Genomic DNA, 17,760 nt, shown 5'->3' on the forward strand with positions numbered 1-17,760 from the left:
TTTATTAAGTTTAATCAATAATTCTTATTTCTAGAAGGAGTGACAGAAACCTTTTTTTTGTGGGTGTACATTGTATATAATTTTATAGAAGTCTCTAGGTTGCCCAAGTTTCAGCCAAAGAGCTTAGGCCCTTCTCGATTTTTAATTTCATTAATTGGTCTGTTGTCCCAATCCTTGATCAAGTATTTCAGTCTACATATAAATATATTTTAAACTGTGGTAAATAAAACGGACTTGTTTGAACTTTAATGTTGGGATGGAGTAGGTGAACTCTTTGGCCCTTTTTTTTTAACTTTACGTAGTGTAGTATCAAAACCCTGTATGTAAATCCAAAAATGTCCATTTTATTTATCTCATTCAAAATAACCATATAAAAATATTTATCCTTTTGGGATAAGCCACTTATCTGTTTTTTTGACATTTTTACAATCCTTTTTCCAGTTATTCAACCTAATTAACATTAATTATACTAAGTTTTTATTAGCATCTCTAGAAACATTTATCAGAAAGGAAAAACAAAAATGTAGCTTTTCAAACCAGTTATATTGTTATATCTGAGTTCTTAGGTTAACCATTAGATATATTTTTCTGCATTTAAACTTTATTTTAATAGGTACCAATAAAACAGCCGTTTATAATGAGATCTCTTTAAACTTTCACCAATTAAAAAGTTTTTCCAAATTAAAAAATCCATCATATGGCCATCAATTTATATATATATAAATAAATATATATATATATATATATATATATATATATATATATATATATATAGTGATTTTAAACCAATAAGATGAAGAGGCCCTTCCACATGAGAGTCGGGGTGTTGCCTAAATAAAATTCAAAGGTTTACTCTCCAAAAGCTTAAAGCCTTCGTGGTCCAGGCTGATGCAACAAAGTTTAAGATGGCAAAATATCTGAAAATTGGTACAATCAAAGAATTGCTTAGAATCCCAATTTATTTGCGTGGCCACCGTATGTACACAATACTTGAACTTTTGTATGGCAGAGTCCAAGGTTTCCTTTAAAAACTAAACTAAACATATATATACTTACATGCACACACTTAAAACATCCAGAGAAAGATAAAACGTTTACATTTCAAGGACACAGGAAGAGAAATCCAAGTTCCCACTAAAGGGGATTTTGTTTTTATAAGTTCAGAATGCCAAAAAATGTTTTTATCAGGCCTGGTTATTTCCAGAGTGAGTTTTTTTTTTTTTCTTATTCCCGATTAATGTTGTAAGTTTTGTATGTACATAAATCTGGCTGGGGTTTTACTTGGAGACTGGCAATCTGTCATTTCTTTTTCTTTTCTTTTCTGTTCTTTATTTTTTTTTTGAAAGTTCTATTCCCCATTGTAAGGTCGGGTTCTCAGAATAAATTTGCTAGTAAGATTTCCCACAGGGACAACTCTGTGGCATGAAGTCTTTGTGTCTACCACTCCTGGAAGATTCCCTGTCACCCGAGAATGCTGTTACCAGCCAGGAGGATGGTCCAAAATTTGGAGTTGAAAGTTTCCTCATAAGAGTTTTACTTTTATCCTGAAAAATTCAATGGAGGTAACCAAATTGAGGAAAACATTAGACCAGCCTCTTACCTAACCACTCAGTCCTGAACCCAGTGTCTTTCAACTTGGACCCACTCGGGATGTCTCCACTGGGTGGGTAATTCACCTCAGTTTCTTTCAACTGGAGGGCCACGTACCTGGATACACCGCCAGATAAAACTTAGGATCATCAACCAATATGTGAGATCTGAGAACCAGGAGAGACTCAGCCAAATTCATCTGGACCCCCCGAGGAGGCGGATGAGCACAAAGGGCCACTGCTGGTACCAAGGCTCTGGTTACTTGGAGAGTTCAGGTGGAGAGAAATCTGCTGTGGTGCTTCATGGTGTCCAAAACTGTTGACTGAAATAAACGTGCAGCCTAAAAGTTAAGAGTTATGTTTCATTTGGCGGGAGGACTCGAGCCAGGATGACCGTCTCTCAGAACTCTCTGAGGGACTGCTCCCAAGAGGTTGAGGAAGAGCTAGGATATATAGGAGCTTTACAACAAAGACCAGGTTGTTGGAACAATAAAAGATTACTTGTTATCTAAAGAAAGCCAGGTATCTCAAGTTCAAGAATTTAGTGATTTTGTATGAATGGGAGGAAGCAAATATTAGGACTCACTGAATTCATTTTTTAGACAAGCACCTAGCTATCTCAGGCCAGTAGCCCGTCCTTTCTTATTCTGAGTCTGCTCAGAGGGCACCATTGTGAGTTGCTGCAGTGGCTGGGCTGCAGGCCTGTCCTCGCCGGGGAGTGGCGGAAGCCTTTAATGACTTGGTATCAGTATTCTTTGTTTACTGACATGGTTGCAGTATTCTCATTCACATTGTAGTATTTTCGTTCACAGACCGAATATGGATAATCTGCAAACTTGGAAAGCAACCGAGATGGAATTACTGCAGATACCTTCTGCTTTAATAAGCCGTGTGCAAACATAAACACGGAGGAAGCATACACTTAGATTTGGAGGTGTAGGAAAGGGATCCTGCACATTGCAGGAGAATGCAATGCAGAATTCCTTAAGTCCAACTTTCTTTACTGTAGTGGTTTCTGAGAACAGTTTATGGTAATTAAACAACATTGACAAACGGTGGCACACATTGCTTTTAAGAGATGGCCGGCTGCAAACTTTTATATTGGACAGGTGGAATTCATAGGCAAGTGGTCAGGTGGATGGGAGAGAGATGGAGCCAAGGCCTGGGCCCAGATTCCGGTTTAAATTGCCATTTCTTCACCATAGGGACTTGGAATAGAATGCATACTCTCAACCTGTTGGTGAATCTGTGAAATGGGCATAATAATATTCATTTCTTCCTGGGATTGTTGTAAGATCTAAAGAGTATTATAGCACACATGAAGCATTTAACACCCTGGCACTTAGCAGTGTTCACTGTGTGGGGCCGCCCCGCTTAGCGTGCGTCAGAGCCATAAAGGCAGCATTTGTCTGTTGAGGATGCACTTGTAGCCCCTTGGCTAGGTTGTGAATTTGTTGATTTCCTTTAATACTTGTAACTCTGTGTGACATGGGCAGTTATTTTCATGGACAGATGAGGAATCTCAGGGTAAAGAAGACTGTGTAATTTGCCCAAGGTCAGACCATAATTTTGGGTGCAGGGGCCTCAGTTCAGCATGGGCCCCTGGGCCTTCTGCTCTCTCCGTTCAGCACCAGAGCCAGATATGGAGTTGGCTGTTTCCCTGCCCAGAATATCCGGCAGGACCCAAGACACACCTGGCCCTGTGCTGCTTGAGCAAAAACTCCGGAGGAGAGGGAGTTACAAAAGGGATAAACATAAAAACAGACGACAGCAAACTGTGATCAGCTCTGAGAAGGAAAGGAACACGTCTCGCCGTGCAGAGCTGGGAGCTTTCCCGTCTGGGCTGCTCTGGGGTTGTTCATCTCAGCTAAACAAGTTCTGCTGTTGCAGCAAGGCAGGAAGGCAGGGCGCATGTGGGCAGGTAGACAGGGCCTCATTGATCGTACTCATTCCCCATTAAGCGGCAGCTTTCACGGGCACTTACCTAGTAAACATTGGCCATAATCTTCACGCAATTTGCTTGGTAGTTTTATTGACCCCAGCTTTGAGATGAGGTCATTGAAGCTGGGGAGTTTGTTGCATGCCCGTGATTACCTTGCAAATACCCCCACTGGTCTTTCAACCTAGACTGGTGTGGCTGTCATGCCCCATCCCTGTGAATGGCATCGTGTAGCTTCTCCCAAGTGGCCCAAGTGACTGACATTGATATGCTTAATTCGTAGGAAATGGTATGTGGCAATAAGAGAAAAAGATAGTAAGAAATTGTTTGGAAAACAAGAAAAAAACCTATTCTTCCCCAGCTGGGGGAGCGTAACCTATATCACCCACCCTAATCACTGCCTGTCACCTCCTCCCTGAGGATTCTGTGTTCAGAAGCCACTCTGAGCCTTGGGAGAACATTTTTCCTCATGACACTTTTGACTAGGACCCGCGACATCTCTGTCCCTGGTTAACACTCTCTTCAAAGCCGTTTAAATTTTTTGCAGGTTCCTCCACTCTGATGTAAGAATACCCTGTATAACTTCTTGATGCAGCTCCTTAATGAAGATCTTGTGATGGAAACCTAGCCAAAACTGGGATGTATGCACATAGTGACTGCAACTTCAGCACATTGTGAGTTCATAATCAGAGGGGTGGGTGACTCAGGAAAGGCTTTTTTAAGGTAACAAGGGGAAAGTGAAAGGATGCTTGCTGTGTGAGAAAGAAACATCTCGGTCACAGCCAGCAAGACACCTGTGTTCATGATGGGGTGTGGCGAGTGCAGAGTTCTCACAAAGAAAGAAGTGATGTGATGGGAGGGAGGACAGTTGGGTAATTTATTGGGGAGGAAAAAAGTGGGCTGAACATTTCCTGGTTGAACAAGAGGATTGTGACATGACGTGCTTGTATTTTGGAGAGAAGGGTTTTGTGGGGACAGGCCTAGGAGTACGCTGTATGGCTGGGGAGTCAGCACAACAGAGAAACACAGAGAACCGGGCAGACCCCAAGGCCCAAGCTGGGGGAGAGGCTGCCCGCAAATTGGAACCCTGGAAGCTGGTTCTGTCCCTTAGCTGGGGCCTCAGACGTCACTTCACAGCCCAGTCCTGTTGATACAAGAATAAAAAACGTTGGGCATGAGAAGGGCTGTGTCCCAGGCTTTCGTTGAGCCCCTGGGATGTGCCCCACCAGATTTTGTTCTTTGACTTCATGCAGTAAAGAATTCAAGAGCAAGCCAGTGTTGAGTAAAGGTATATATATTCAGACAGATACATTGAAATGCAAGAGAAACGTCACGAGGTGTGGGGGTTTCATGCACAGATTAGAAGTAGGTACACACCCCACAGACAGAAGGTCTGTCTTCTCCAAAGAGGGACAGAGAGTGGTGACCGCGAGGTGGCGCTGTGTTGCTTGTTTTCTTGGGCTTGGTGGTTTCATATGCTAATAAGTAGAAGGACCAGCCTTAGGGCAAGGGGCTAGGATTCCCAGGGAGTTGGCCATTTCCCACCCTTTGACCTTTTGTGGCTATCATTGGGACTGCCATGGTGCCTGGGGCATGTTATTCACCAGGTTACTATTACAATGGATGTTTACTGAATCTCAAGATCTGCTAGAAGTTAAATCTCTTCATCCTGAGCCTCAAGGCCTATTGGGGGTTGAATCCTTCACCATTTTGATGTCAATTGCTGCGGCCTTCCTTGAATGGCTGTGCTCTTCCCCCTTCCATCCTGTATCACTGTGATGACACAAAGACAGCAAAGGCCGGGCCCTAACCGTGCTCCTGCATTTAACGGCAGGAGGTGTGGTGTGGGCTTATGATGACTCTGAGTGGTGAGAAGGATGTTTCAGATTTTCCCACGTGAGACATGGCGACTTACCAGCAGCCTCCCCAGATTTATCTCACGGGCATTATCGCTTGTGTTGTTATGGAAACAAAAGGCCAGCCAAGAAATAAGAATCACACAGAGGGTTGGAGTACTGAGATTTATTACGCTGGCGGGCTCAGAGGGGTTTCTTTTCCAAAGCTCTGAGCACCTCCAAGACGTGCACATGAGGTTTTATAGGGTTAATTACAAGTATGGGGCTAATACCCAATAAGGCTCAAACAACAAAAAGCAAGGAATCAGTACACTGAAGCTTATCAATTTGGAACAGATCACGTTACTGACAACTGTTGACCTTGGATTTTCGGGTTAGCTTATTAGCCCAGTAAACTGACACTAAACTTCAGATTTACCAGGTAGCCCAGCAAAACTTAGATCAGGAAACCGACACTTATCACACTTTGATTTGTGACTTAGCTTGTTAGGCCAGCTGTGGTTTTCCTTCAGTGTCACTTATCTTTTGAATTTTTCTTTTTTTCTTTTTTTTAATATTTAATCCAAATTTAATATCAGGGTTCTTTGGGAAAGAAATTTCTCTTTTTCTTTTCTTTGGTGATCTTTTAGGGGGGCAGTTAATTAGATGTATTTACCTGTTAGTGGAAGCCCTGGGGCTTCAACCCAGGACCCCGTGCACGCTAAGCACACGCTCTACCACCCACCCCATCATCTTTTCTTTTTGGTTTCGCTGCCAAGAATCCTACAGCTGAATTTCTAGTCAGCCTTAACACTTGCCCTGACTTCATGGAATCCATTTTTATGAGTTTACTTCCCCCTGGTTTCATTTAAGTATTGAATCTCCATTTTCTCTTCACTCTCCGTTTTGCCTTTTGTTGTTATGGTTGTTAAGCTGTGTTTAACAGAATTGTTTAAATTCTCTTTTAGCAAGAGGCTGAATGTAAATAAATATGTAAGCAAACAGCACAATTAAATGCTTTTATACATTCTGAGCTGTTTAGTAGTAACTTAAAAACCGAATTGAATATTAAAGTGATAGCATTTTAAAAATATTTTTTAATTTTTCATAAAAATATAGCTGATTTAAAATATGATATTAGTTTCAGGTGTACAATAGATGCTCCATTTATAGTTACTGTAAAACATTGTCTGTATTCCCTGTGTTGTAAGATACATCCCTCTAGCGTGTTTACATTACATGTTGCAGTTTGTATAAGAAAGTTGGGTAACGCAGAGTCTGGAACGTGGCTGTGTATGACTCAGGTTCACGCTCACCCTGCCTGTCAGAGCTCAGGCCTTCACTCCTTTCTGCAGGGGAGCGAGTGGAGGCAGCTCTCATCAGCGCTGTCACCACCCTCTGAGTGGCAGTGACAGCAGTGACTGTGTGTGGACGTGCAAATTGTTTTTCCAAGAGCTTTATATGCGTTTCTGCATTTAATAATTAAAGCCCTCCTGTGAGGAAGCGTTTTAAGTTTTTAATGCATAATACATTTTATTTTGATATTGATAGATTTCAAACCTCTGGAAAATTTACAGGAGTAGTACAATAAACGCTTAGATACAGTTCACTTTAAAGGGCACTATTTGGCTTTCTGTGTCTGGCTTATTTTAGCATAAAGTTTCAAGGTTCATCCATAATTGTAGCCTGAATCAGTACTTTATTCTTTTTGCTTGATAATATCCTTTTCCTTTGTTTTCGTTTTTGGTCTATTTAAAAATATTTTCATTGAAGTCTTGTTAGTTTATAATTTTGTGTTAGTTTCTTGTGTACAGCACAACACTTCAGCTAAATAGGAACCTACCTGTATTCATTTTCATCCTCTTTTTAAACATAAGTTACTATAAGATATTAAATATATTCTCCTGTGCTATACAGTATAAACTTGCTGTTTATTCTTTACATACTCAGTATCTGCAAATCTTGAACTCCCAGTTTATTCCTTCCCACACCCTCTCCCCACTGGTAACCATAGTTTGGTTTCTATGTCTCTGTGTCTGTTTCTGTTCTGTAGATAAGTTTATTTTTTTGTTTCTTTCTATTTTTTTTTTTTTTTAGAGTCCACATGTGAGCAATCTCATGTGGTATTTTCCTTTCTCTTTCTGGCTTACTTCACTTAGAATGACATTCTCCAGGTCCATTGATGTTGCTGCCAATGTCATTATTTTATTATTATTTTATGGCTGAATAGTAGTCTATTGGACAAATATGCTACAACCTCTTTATCCAGTCATCTCTCAGTGGACATTTCGGTTGCTTCCATGTCTTGATATTGTAAATAGTGCTGCTGTGTACATTGGGGTGTAGGTGTCTTTTTCAATTAGGGTTCCTTCTGGATATATGCCCAGGAGTGGGATTGCTGGGTCATCTGGGAGGTCAATTTTATGTCTTTAGAGGAACATCTATACACTTTTCCACAATGGCTCCACCAAACTGTATCCCCACCACAGTGTAGGTGTGTTCCCAATTCTCCGCAGACTTTCCAGTATTTATTGTCAGTGAACTTCTGAATGATGGCTATTCTGACTGGTGAGAGGTGATACTTGATTGCAGTTTTGATTTGCATTTCTCTGATAATGATATTGAATATTTTTTTATGTGGCTACTGGCCATTTGTACGTCTTCATTGGAGAAATGTTTCTTTAGGACTTCTGCCAATTTTTGAATTGAATTGTTTGTTTTTCTTTCTTATTAAGTGTAAAAGCTGTTTACATATTCTGGGAATTAAGCCCCTAGCAGTTTCATTTATTGTAAATATTTTCTCCCATTCCATAGGTTGGTTGTCTTTTTGTTTTGCTTACTGTTTCCATAGCTGTGCAAAAGCTTGTAAGTTTAATTAGATCCCTCTTGTATATTTTTGGTTGTTTTTCTATTGCTTGAGTAGACTGCTCTAGGAAAACATTGCTGAGATGTATGTCAGATGTTTTGCCTATGGTTGCTTCTAAGAGGTTTATAGTGTCTTGTCTACATGTTTAAGTCTTTAACACATTTTGTATTCATTTTTGTATATTCTGTGAGGGAGTAGTCTAACTTCAATGATTTACATGCAGCTGTTAAGTTTTCCCTACACCATTTGCTGAAGAGGCTGTCTTTACTCCATTGTATGTTCTCACCTCCTTTGTCAAAGTTTCAATGACCAAAAGTTTGTGGGCCTATTCTTGGTAATTTTGTTTATCCGTTCATTGATGGATGGATATTGTTAGTAACTTTTGGCTACTCTGAATGATACTGCTATGAATATTGATGTGAAATTTTTTATGAGAATATGTTTTCATTCTGTTGGCTGTACATTTGCCCCGCCATATCTGTAGTTTCCACTACATGAATCCAGATGGTTGATTGTAAAGGGACTCGAACATCCTTGGATTATGGTATCCAGGGTGTGGGGTTCCTGAAACCAACCCCCCAAGGATATTGAGAGATGACTCTATATGTAGGAGTGGAATTGCTGAGACATATAACTCTAAGCTTTTGAGGAAATACCAGACTTCTCCAAAGAAGCTGCAACATTTTTCCTTTCCCCTGGCCGCATATGAGGTTTCTCTGCCTCCTGAACGACATTTGTTATTGTCCATGTTTTGGTTATAACCATCCTAGTGGGTGTAAAATGAGATCTCATTTTGTTTTTGACTTCCCTAGTGATGCTGAGCATCTTTTCATATGATTATTGGCCATTTGTATATCTATTTAAATTCGTGGTAAATTTAAAAATTGGGTGTATTTTTTTGTATTGTTCAGTTGTAAGCATTCGTTATATATCCTGGATACTACTCTCTTATTAGATACATGCTTTGCAAAATTTTTCTTCTATTCTGCACATTGTCCTTTAACTATATTTTTTTAAACATTAAAACAATTTCTTTACAAGGGAGGTAGTTTGATGTAAAGATTTATTTTATTTTTTTGCAAAGCACGCACTCTCTGACTTGAGATACCCTTTTCCCCTGTCATTTCACTTTCTTGATGATGTCCTTTGTAAGAAAAAGGTTTTAGTTTTGATGAAGTCCAGTTTATCTGCTTTTTCCTTCTATCACTTGTGCTCTTGGTTTTGTATCTAGGAAACCAAAGCCTATCCTAGGCCCACAAAGATTTATACTGTGTCTTCTTTTAGAAAGTTTATAGGTTTAATTTTTACATTTCTGTCTGTGATCTATTTTCAATTAATTTTATTTGTTATATAAAATATGGGTGTTCAGATTCCAGATTGATTCTTTTGCCTGCAGATACCCAGCTGTCCCTGAACCATTAGTTGAATAGACTATTCTTTCAATGGAGTGTTTTTGGCCCCCTAGTGGAAAAGTGTCTGTAAAGGTAAGTTTTTCCCCGTGGGTTTTTATTGTGTCTCTTAGACTTATTTATCCAAACTTATGCCAGTATCATACTGACTTAGTACTATAGCATTTTAGTACACTTTAAAGTGAGTCCTCCAACTTTACTCTTCTTTTTCAAGGTTGTTTTTGCTGTCCTGGGCCCCTTGCACGTCCATGTGAATTTTGGGATCAGTTTTTCAATTTTGCATAGAAGTCAGCTGGAATTTTGATAGGGATTCCACTGAATATATAGTTCACTTTGAGGATTCTTAACATTTTTAATAATATTGTCAATCATTCCATGAAAATGGGATGTCTTCCATATATGTAGATCTTTTAAAATTTATTCTGGTGATACTTCAAAAAGTTCAATGTACAAATCTTGTAAATTTTTGTTAAATGTATCTCTCACTTTATTTTTAATGCTGTTGTAAATGGAAAGGCTGAATTTCTTATGGGTGGGACTATGTATCAATCTTCTTATTTGTAGAATTCCTTCACAACAAATACCCTTGGTATATATTTGCTACATAAATCTATCCACAACTATTCCCCGCCCCGTGTTATAAGAAACCAAGACCCAAGGTAAGCTACTTGAAAACACCTATGTGGAAGTGAGAAATGAGACCCTTGGGTGGGTCTTTGTGCAGATGATACTGAGAGCTTATTCTGAATGGCTTCTTCTTAATTACTTTTAAACAACCCTTTCAGTGTATTTAGTCAGATACATTAAGATTATGCCCTTTTGATGTGCGGAGTAGCTAAGACTATAATTTTCAAATAAATTCTAGTGAGAGTGTTGTACTTGAAACCTAATTTGCATCAATCTTTGAAGATTTATGTTTCAGGAGCTTTGACTAAAGAACAACTGTCTTTATTCTATAATGAGAACTAAATGCTCAAGCAACATGTAAGAGTTTGAGCAAACTGCCCCCGCCCCGTAGTGCTGGGTGGCTGCAGCTGTAACTGGAGTCAGCACTTACCTCTCCCAGTATGCTTGTGCTGATCTGCTCAAAGTGGTTCGTCCAACAGTTTGTCAGTAGTCTGTTGGACAAAGTCATAAAACATTGATTGAAGGTTGCTAGAATGCAATATATTCTTATTAATATTAAGTAAGCACATATTGAATGCTTACTGTATGATGGAATTGTCCCTCAGCCTCACATGAATATTATTTCTCTTGAAACCTCACATATTTCCTTGTTATTCTCACTTTACAGATAAGGAGACTGAGAATTAGGTCTTCTCTCTTTGGGGGGAGCTCATTATTAATGATGGGCAGTTGTAAGGAAAAAGATATTGATTCATCATGAGAAAACATTTTTGTGAGAGTCAGCAATGAAGAAGATGAACACTGAAGAAGGTGATCATTGTTCGAGTGAGACAAGCCCTGGGTTGTGCGGAGTCAGCATCCCTGTCCTAGACACGGCACGTGTAGAGCTGCGTGGTGGGTGAGGCGGCGCGGCCGTGCAGGGAAAGCGGATGCTGGGGCCTTAGGCTGTGCTCAGGCCTGGTTGGGCTTTCTCCTAAGGGGAGTGAACCATCATTGACAGATTTTAAGTAGGAGAGTGGGGTGCTCTCATAGTTCATATTTGTCTTCTAGAATGTTTGGAAACATTTAGAAGGCTTGGCAGGAGATGATGTGATGAGTCAGAGTAGGGTGGCTGCGAGGTGTAGCAGTGTCCAATTTTCAAGTGGTTTTCAGGCCCAGGCTTGTGGCTTAGTAGCCGTGTCAGTTTGAAGGACGCACGCAAGGAAGTGAAACAATTTATCTAATCAATTGAAGCAGTGATGTACCCAATTCCCAGGACTGTTGTGGAGATCCAGTGAGATACACTGTGCAGTGTGCAGCGTGGTCTCCAGCACAGAGTCAGTGCTGAGTGAGTGCCAGTGAGTATCTGGTAGGTCAGTTGAGGGTGGTGGGACTCGGTGTCTGAGGATATCTGGTCCCTGAAGGAGGGGTCCATTCACATCTGTGAGTGATGGGCCTGAGTTGGGAGACGCAGGGAGACCTTACCCTCCGACCAGGGGCCCTGGTAAGGACGGCTATGGGAGGAACACCGTGAAGTCAGCTCTTTGCATGTGGAGTTGGAGCTGCCTTTGAGACAACTAACTGCAGTGTCACGAGCTTAAAGAGGAGATCTGGGCCCAGGTTGTGCATTTTCCTAAAATCTCAACTCCTAAGGACGCCGAAGTATTGATCACTGAAAGTGAAGTCATACTTTAAAGGACAAACGAATAGTAGTATTATCTCTGTCATCAAAGCTCACGTCTATTTATTCATCACTCACTTTGCTAATTGGGTACTTACAGAGCTCACTTCACCGTCCTCCCGTGGGCTCAGGCTCCACAGAAAAGAGCTGGTGTGTCTTCCTCTTTTCTAGAATAAGACACATTTAGCTTGTAGCCTTCTGTACCTCGCCAGACTTAGGAAATTAGTTTGTTGGTTTAATTGTATTTTCTGTTGGCCATGTCCTGACAGGAGAGAAATTTTACCTCATGGTCATGTTTCAATTAGCTGTTACTGAGAATTGCTGATCTGATACATAGTGTATGTATTACATTAACTTTGTAGAGTAGTTATCATTTTTCTGCTTTGCCCTTTAATTTTGTTTGCCCCTTCAGTGTTCTATTCTTTTTGGGGCCTTATTTTTTTTAAATTAAAAAATGTCTGTTAGCAGTTAAGAAAAAAATAGGAAAGAAAAAATGCACATGAGAACTAAATTTAGAAAATGTCTAGTGTGTTTTCTGTCTCGGCAATGGAGGGTACTAAAACTCCTGAAAACCTTCATTACACAAGTTCCTTAAAATGCTGATTGAGAAATAAAACCTTCCTTCCTCATCTTTCAAGCTGCACAACTCATTGTCAAGAAAGTGAGGGAAAATTCTCAGAAGCCAAGACAAACGAGAAAGCAGGGTTTCTGAGAGATACGTGAGCGTTAGAAGCCGTGGTGTGCTGGTTGGCTCCTGAACTGATTTTCAGTTGCCTTGACAGGAGGGAAGGATGTGAGCCCCAGGCCTCTCACACTAGGAGTTGGATGGGTGATCATATAATGGGCCAAGCCCATCCTGAGAATCTTGCTTTACTAAAGGGTGGAATAGGAAAAAAAAAAATTCCTCAAGACAAGAAAATAAGAAAAGTCAATTTTGTTGGAAGAGGGGAAAAATAACAAATCCAAAGTAAGGATATAGTTTAAAGCTGTTCTGGCATGAGAGTGACCACAAACTCCTGGCAGAAAAGCACAGCTACTCCTTGATTGATAAGTTGTGTTTTGAATGAATCAGTGAACAGCTATTCCGAAAAAGGCCTCCAGAGTCTTGTGGATCAAGATACTGGACAGCAAACACCTCTCTTCCAAGGTCTCATTCAAATAACCAGAAAGGTTTTAAAGGAAACTAACAATAATCTGAGTTGTATTTATTGACATTACTATATGCTAAGAATTCAGAGGTGACTATGGAGTTGTCTCCTCTTTTATGGACCTTATTTTCTCTTTGGGGAGAAAAATGACATAGTTGGGTATCTTGGTGGAGGGAGGTGTTAGTCTGTTGCAATTAGCCAGGAGAGGAGATTAAGAAAACAGTGAAAGATGGGTGAACTTTTTAGCTGAGGACAGTCTTGTTCACTTGGCTTTTAATTGCAGGCTCAATGAGCTGTCACTGGAGGGACTAGATCTTACGGAGGATGGACTTAGCTCAGGCCTCTTTTGAATGGACAAGTGAAACTGGAAAAAGACAGTCAAATCTGTGCAGACATTAAAGTTCACTTGAACGTGCTGCATCCCTTAGCCAAAGATAGGACAAATATGCAGCAATTCTTGAGGACAGAAGAGTGGTTTTTAAGGTTCTCCAAGAATGAATCCCATGGAACCGAGATGGCCAGTTGTCAAACTGAGACTTTGTTCTTTGGACGGTGTACCCAGCAAGGGTATTGGCCTTTTATATGGTTCCATTTGTCTTTAATACATGTCTGTTGATGAGGACATGGGCACAAATGTTTGACACCTTGTCGAGGCGATTTTGGATACCTGCCTAGAAGCACGGGCACAGTTGTGGCTGCTTCATACATCTTGCAGCCCATCCCTTTCCCCGGCTCCGTGATCACGGCAGAGTGGTTCCTTGTTGACCTGTCCGTTTCCTCTGTGACATCATAACCCATGAAAAGACCGGAGCATATTAACTTGGCTTTGTTAAAGTCAAAGAAACAGATCAAATATGGAGTCAGATTTGTTCTTTCCTATTTCAGTAGTACCATGGAGATGGCAGTTTGGGCAGCTTTTTGTAGTGTCCTGGAGGCTTTCTCTCTCAGCTTCTGGGTGCCTCTATTGAAAACCCTTCATTGCTGTCTGGCCTGCTGGTAATGCACACTGCCTGTTTTGCCCTGAAGATGTGTTCTGTTTATAAACTCATCTCTACTCCTTGGAAAACAACTCAAGATAAACTCAGTTGGTTTTCCACCAGCCATGGGCAGGGGTGAGGTAAACCGTGTTATTATTTCATAAAATAATAGTAATAATAGTAATAGTCATAGTAGTAGTACTTGTAGTAATAGTAATAATAATAATAATAATAATAATAATAATAACAATAATAATAATAATAATAATAATATTAATAGAAGTCTTAAAACAGGACAGAGCACATTGGAGAGAGTCAAAAAATGCTTTCTGGCTTAAATCAAAAGTGATGACTAGTGATTCCATGGCTGCTGTATTTGCTAAGCTAATTACTCCTTTGCTCCATTACACATTTCTTTTATCTGAAAAAGAAATACAAGGAAATGGTTTAAAAAAAACTCAGAGAACAAAAATACACAAGTGAAAGAAGTTTTCCCTCATCCTCTGTTCTTTCAGCCCTGTCTGGAGATGCCTCTGTTTACTATCCTTTGGGTGCTTTTCCAGATATGCTTTGCACATTCCCACCTATGTATGTAAATTCCTTTAAAATTTTAGTTATTTTTAACTTAAAGGGGTTTAAATCCTCAAGTGGCATCTGGCCGGGTAATATAACAGAACAAATCTGACTCCATATTAGATTTTTTCCTTTGAATTTAACCCTATGCTCTGTCACCTAGGCTTCATCTTGCTTGTAAAACAATGTTGCCTAGAGCCTGAAATAAACAGGAGACCCTATTCTGAAGGCTCTGACCTTTAAGGATATTTAACACTTTTTCATTCATTAAAAGATAGCAAATTGCAGAATAGAAAATTACGTTTCTTTTGTTGGAGGTTTACAGGGATCTGACCCACGCAGATAGCTGCAAGAAGAAAGGATTCTAACAAGAAGGAATTCCTACACTAAGAAGTTTGCACTAACCAAGCACATAGGAAAGGAGCCTGAATTGTGACTTGGGGAGATGGTTTTCCAGGACATTAGTTTGCCATCTAGGTCTACAGAAACTTGCTATTCCATGCCCCAACATCTGGTCTCCCAACTTATTGGCCTGTCCTGCACTGAGGAGAATTAATTTGGACTTGGTAACACTCCTATCTACCTAGAAAGCTGGGCACTGGAGCTGAGTGTTATGGAAACAGGCCAGCCAAGACAAAAGCACCAATCGGAGTGCTGGAGTACTCAGAATTATTATGCCGGTGGGCTCAGAGGGGCTTCGGCTCCGAAGTTTTGAGTACCTCCAAGACGTGCACATGAGGTTTTAAAGGCTTAGTTACAAGTAAGGGGGGATTAGCCAATAAGGCTCAAAGAACAAAAAGCAAGGAATAAGTACACTGGAGCTTATCAATTTGTAACAGATCACATTACTGACACTTGTTGAGCTTGGAATTACGAGTTAGGTTGTTAGGCCAATAAACTGACACTAAACTTCATATTTACGAGATAGCCCAGCAGAATTTAGATCAGTAAACTGACACTTATCACACTTAGATTTGTGACTTAGCTTGTTAGCCCAGCTGGACTTTTCCTTCACATGAGGACAGCTCTCCCACACCCAGGGAACTACTGTGAGCCCTTGATGTTTCCACTAGGGTGGGGTATGGTTTACCCAGGAGGGATGGGGACTATGCACCAACACTCAGGCAGTCTGCTCTATCTGGGGCTCTGATCTTGTACCATCCCGCTCCCCGCCAGCCCAACACCTGGGACAGTGGAGCTAAGGCAGAGATCCTGCCTGCCTGTTTCCCAGCGTGTAAAAGGGGAATATGTGCGCTTCCCAAGGTAGTTCTGAGCGACAACACCTGCGGGTGCTTGGTTCTCAGAGCAACAGAAAACCCAGCTCCGCGTGGGGGCAACGGGTGTGATCTCCCTAGGGTTTCTGCAGAAGCATCGGACGGAGGGTTGGATCACGGTGGTAAAATTGAGCTGCGGGGCTTGAAGGGTAACAGAAGGGTACAGAGGCAGGTCTGCCGCCTAGGGGTGCCCCAGAGGTAAAGCTTTTTTTCTCCAACTCCTCTAAGACCCTCCCTTCTCCAGATCCCTTCCTTCTCTCTGCTCATCCTGTCCATCTGTATCCCTCCAATTTTCCCGTCCTCTCCACCCGCTCCCATCTTCTCCCTCCCTCGCTGTCCCACCTTCTCTCACAGAACCCAGAGAGGATCGCTGGCCCTCCTGCGCATGCGCAGTCAGTGCCAAGTGGTCCGCTGGTTGGGAGCTCCATATCCGAGCCGGGGATCGGGCCCAAAGGCTTCTCAACTACGTCGCCCGGTAGGCCTTTGGTTCCTGCCTGGGGTCGGGGCCTCTGACTGTGGAAGTGCAAGGTGGGGGGCTCCTGGGAAAGGGGTCAGGCGGCTGCGGGAGGGCGGTCCGCCTGTCACAGACCCCAAGGGCGCTAGTCAGCCCGTGTTCAGATGAATTGCTCAGGCCAGACCCCTCTGCCAGCGCCACCTGCCCCGGCGTCCCGGCCACAGTGTCCAGGGCCTGGTGTGCACCTGCCATCTCTCACCCAGCCGGGATCCCCTCAGTCCGCGGCTGGCGTCCCCTTCCCCTCTCCCTCCCGCTAGTCCTCTCCTCCCGGGCTTCCTCTTCTCGTCCGGCGGCCCGTCCCCGCCCCTGGGCGGGCTGTGTCCCGGGCGGGCGGGGTCTGCGGACCCGGACGGGGGCGGGCGCCTGGGACTGTGGCTGGGGCTGGCCTCCGAGCGAGGCTGCAGCCCGCGTCCCCCTCCCCGCTTTCCCTGCCCCGCGACCCCGGGGCTGCCCTGCTCTCCCTTTCCCGCTCCCTGAGGACCAGCTCTGTGGCGTGGGCGCTGCTACCTGGGCTGAAAGCCTCCGGCTCTAACGCCCAGCTTCTCCTGGTGGAGTCGGGAAAAGGGAGCGTCACTGCTAAGCGAGGTTCTGTCTCCCCCCTCCATGTTTCTGCCTCAGGTAAGTACCTTGAACACTTACAGGTGTTATGATGGCGGTGCTTGTTGATGTCACGTGTTTTTATAGTGAGAGGGATTGCAGTGGTGAAAGCAGGGCTTGGTTCTGTTAAAAATGTGCTGAAGGCATGAGGCTGTGACATCCTCCTTCCTTCCCTCTCCCAGGGTGAAAGGAGTGATCCTCGATTTTCAAAAGATAGTTACAGTCCTAACTAGCCCAGCCCAGCTATTGTGTGTTAACAGGAACAGCACCACCAGAGGCCTTGGAGACCCAGGGTTATTGCAGTCCTAAAGTGCTCCTGGCATAGTTTGGCTTGTTTAGGTTTTTTGTTTTTCTTAAATTGTGGGACAGACTAGTGTATAAACTGAAAAATAATTGTCAAGAAATAATTTTCATAGGACAGTTTTATTGTGATATAGTTCACAAACCATGAATTCCATCCATTTAAATGGTACAATTCAGCAGCTTTTTGCATATTCACAGTGGTGCATCCATTATTATTCCAGAACGTTTTCATCACTTCAGAAAGAGCAGTGGAAATGAATGACCTATCCACCCCTCCCAAGTGGTGGTTCTAAAGAAATTTCTTGGCTATTCCTGACCATAAATTAACTTGTTATATTCCAAGAAAAATCTGGTAGGAATTCTAACCAGAATTGAAATGAATCTGTCTATCAAAACAGGAAGAATTTATACCTTTATGGCATAAACTTCTTCTACCCATGAATATATCT

The 17,760-nt window shown here is 42.0% G+C and overlaps 1 protein-coding gene across 3 annotated transcripts in view; it reads left to right on the forward strand.

Annotated features, from left to right (window-relative positions):
* The window catches only part of LOC140693336 (trafficking protein particle complex subunit 9-like), a 115,555-nt gene that overhangs the window by 45,121 nt on the left and 52,674 nt on the right, over positions 1-17,760 (forward strand). The window contains exon 2 of one of the 3 annotated variants that reach the window (XR_012069082.1): positions 4,076-4,202. The exons of 1 other annotated variant lie outside the window; for it this stretch is intronic. The gene's annotated coding sequence lies outside the window, so the exon portion shown is untranslated. Of the gene's footprint in view, positions 1-4,075; positions 4,203-16,784; positions 17,030-17,760 lie in introns of those variants that run through there. One more of the 3 variants, XR_012069083.1, reaches the window with a different exon arrangement.

Source organism: Vicugna pacos, unplaced genomic scaffold (genome assembly GCF_048564905.1).
Source record: "Vicugna pacos unplaced genomic scaffold, VicPac4 scaffold_19, whole genome shotgun sequence".
Taxonomy (NCBI): Eukaryota; Metazoa; Chordata; class Mammalia; order Artiodactyla; family Camelidae; genus Vicugna; species Vicugna pacos.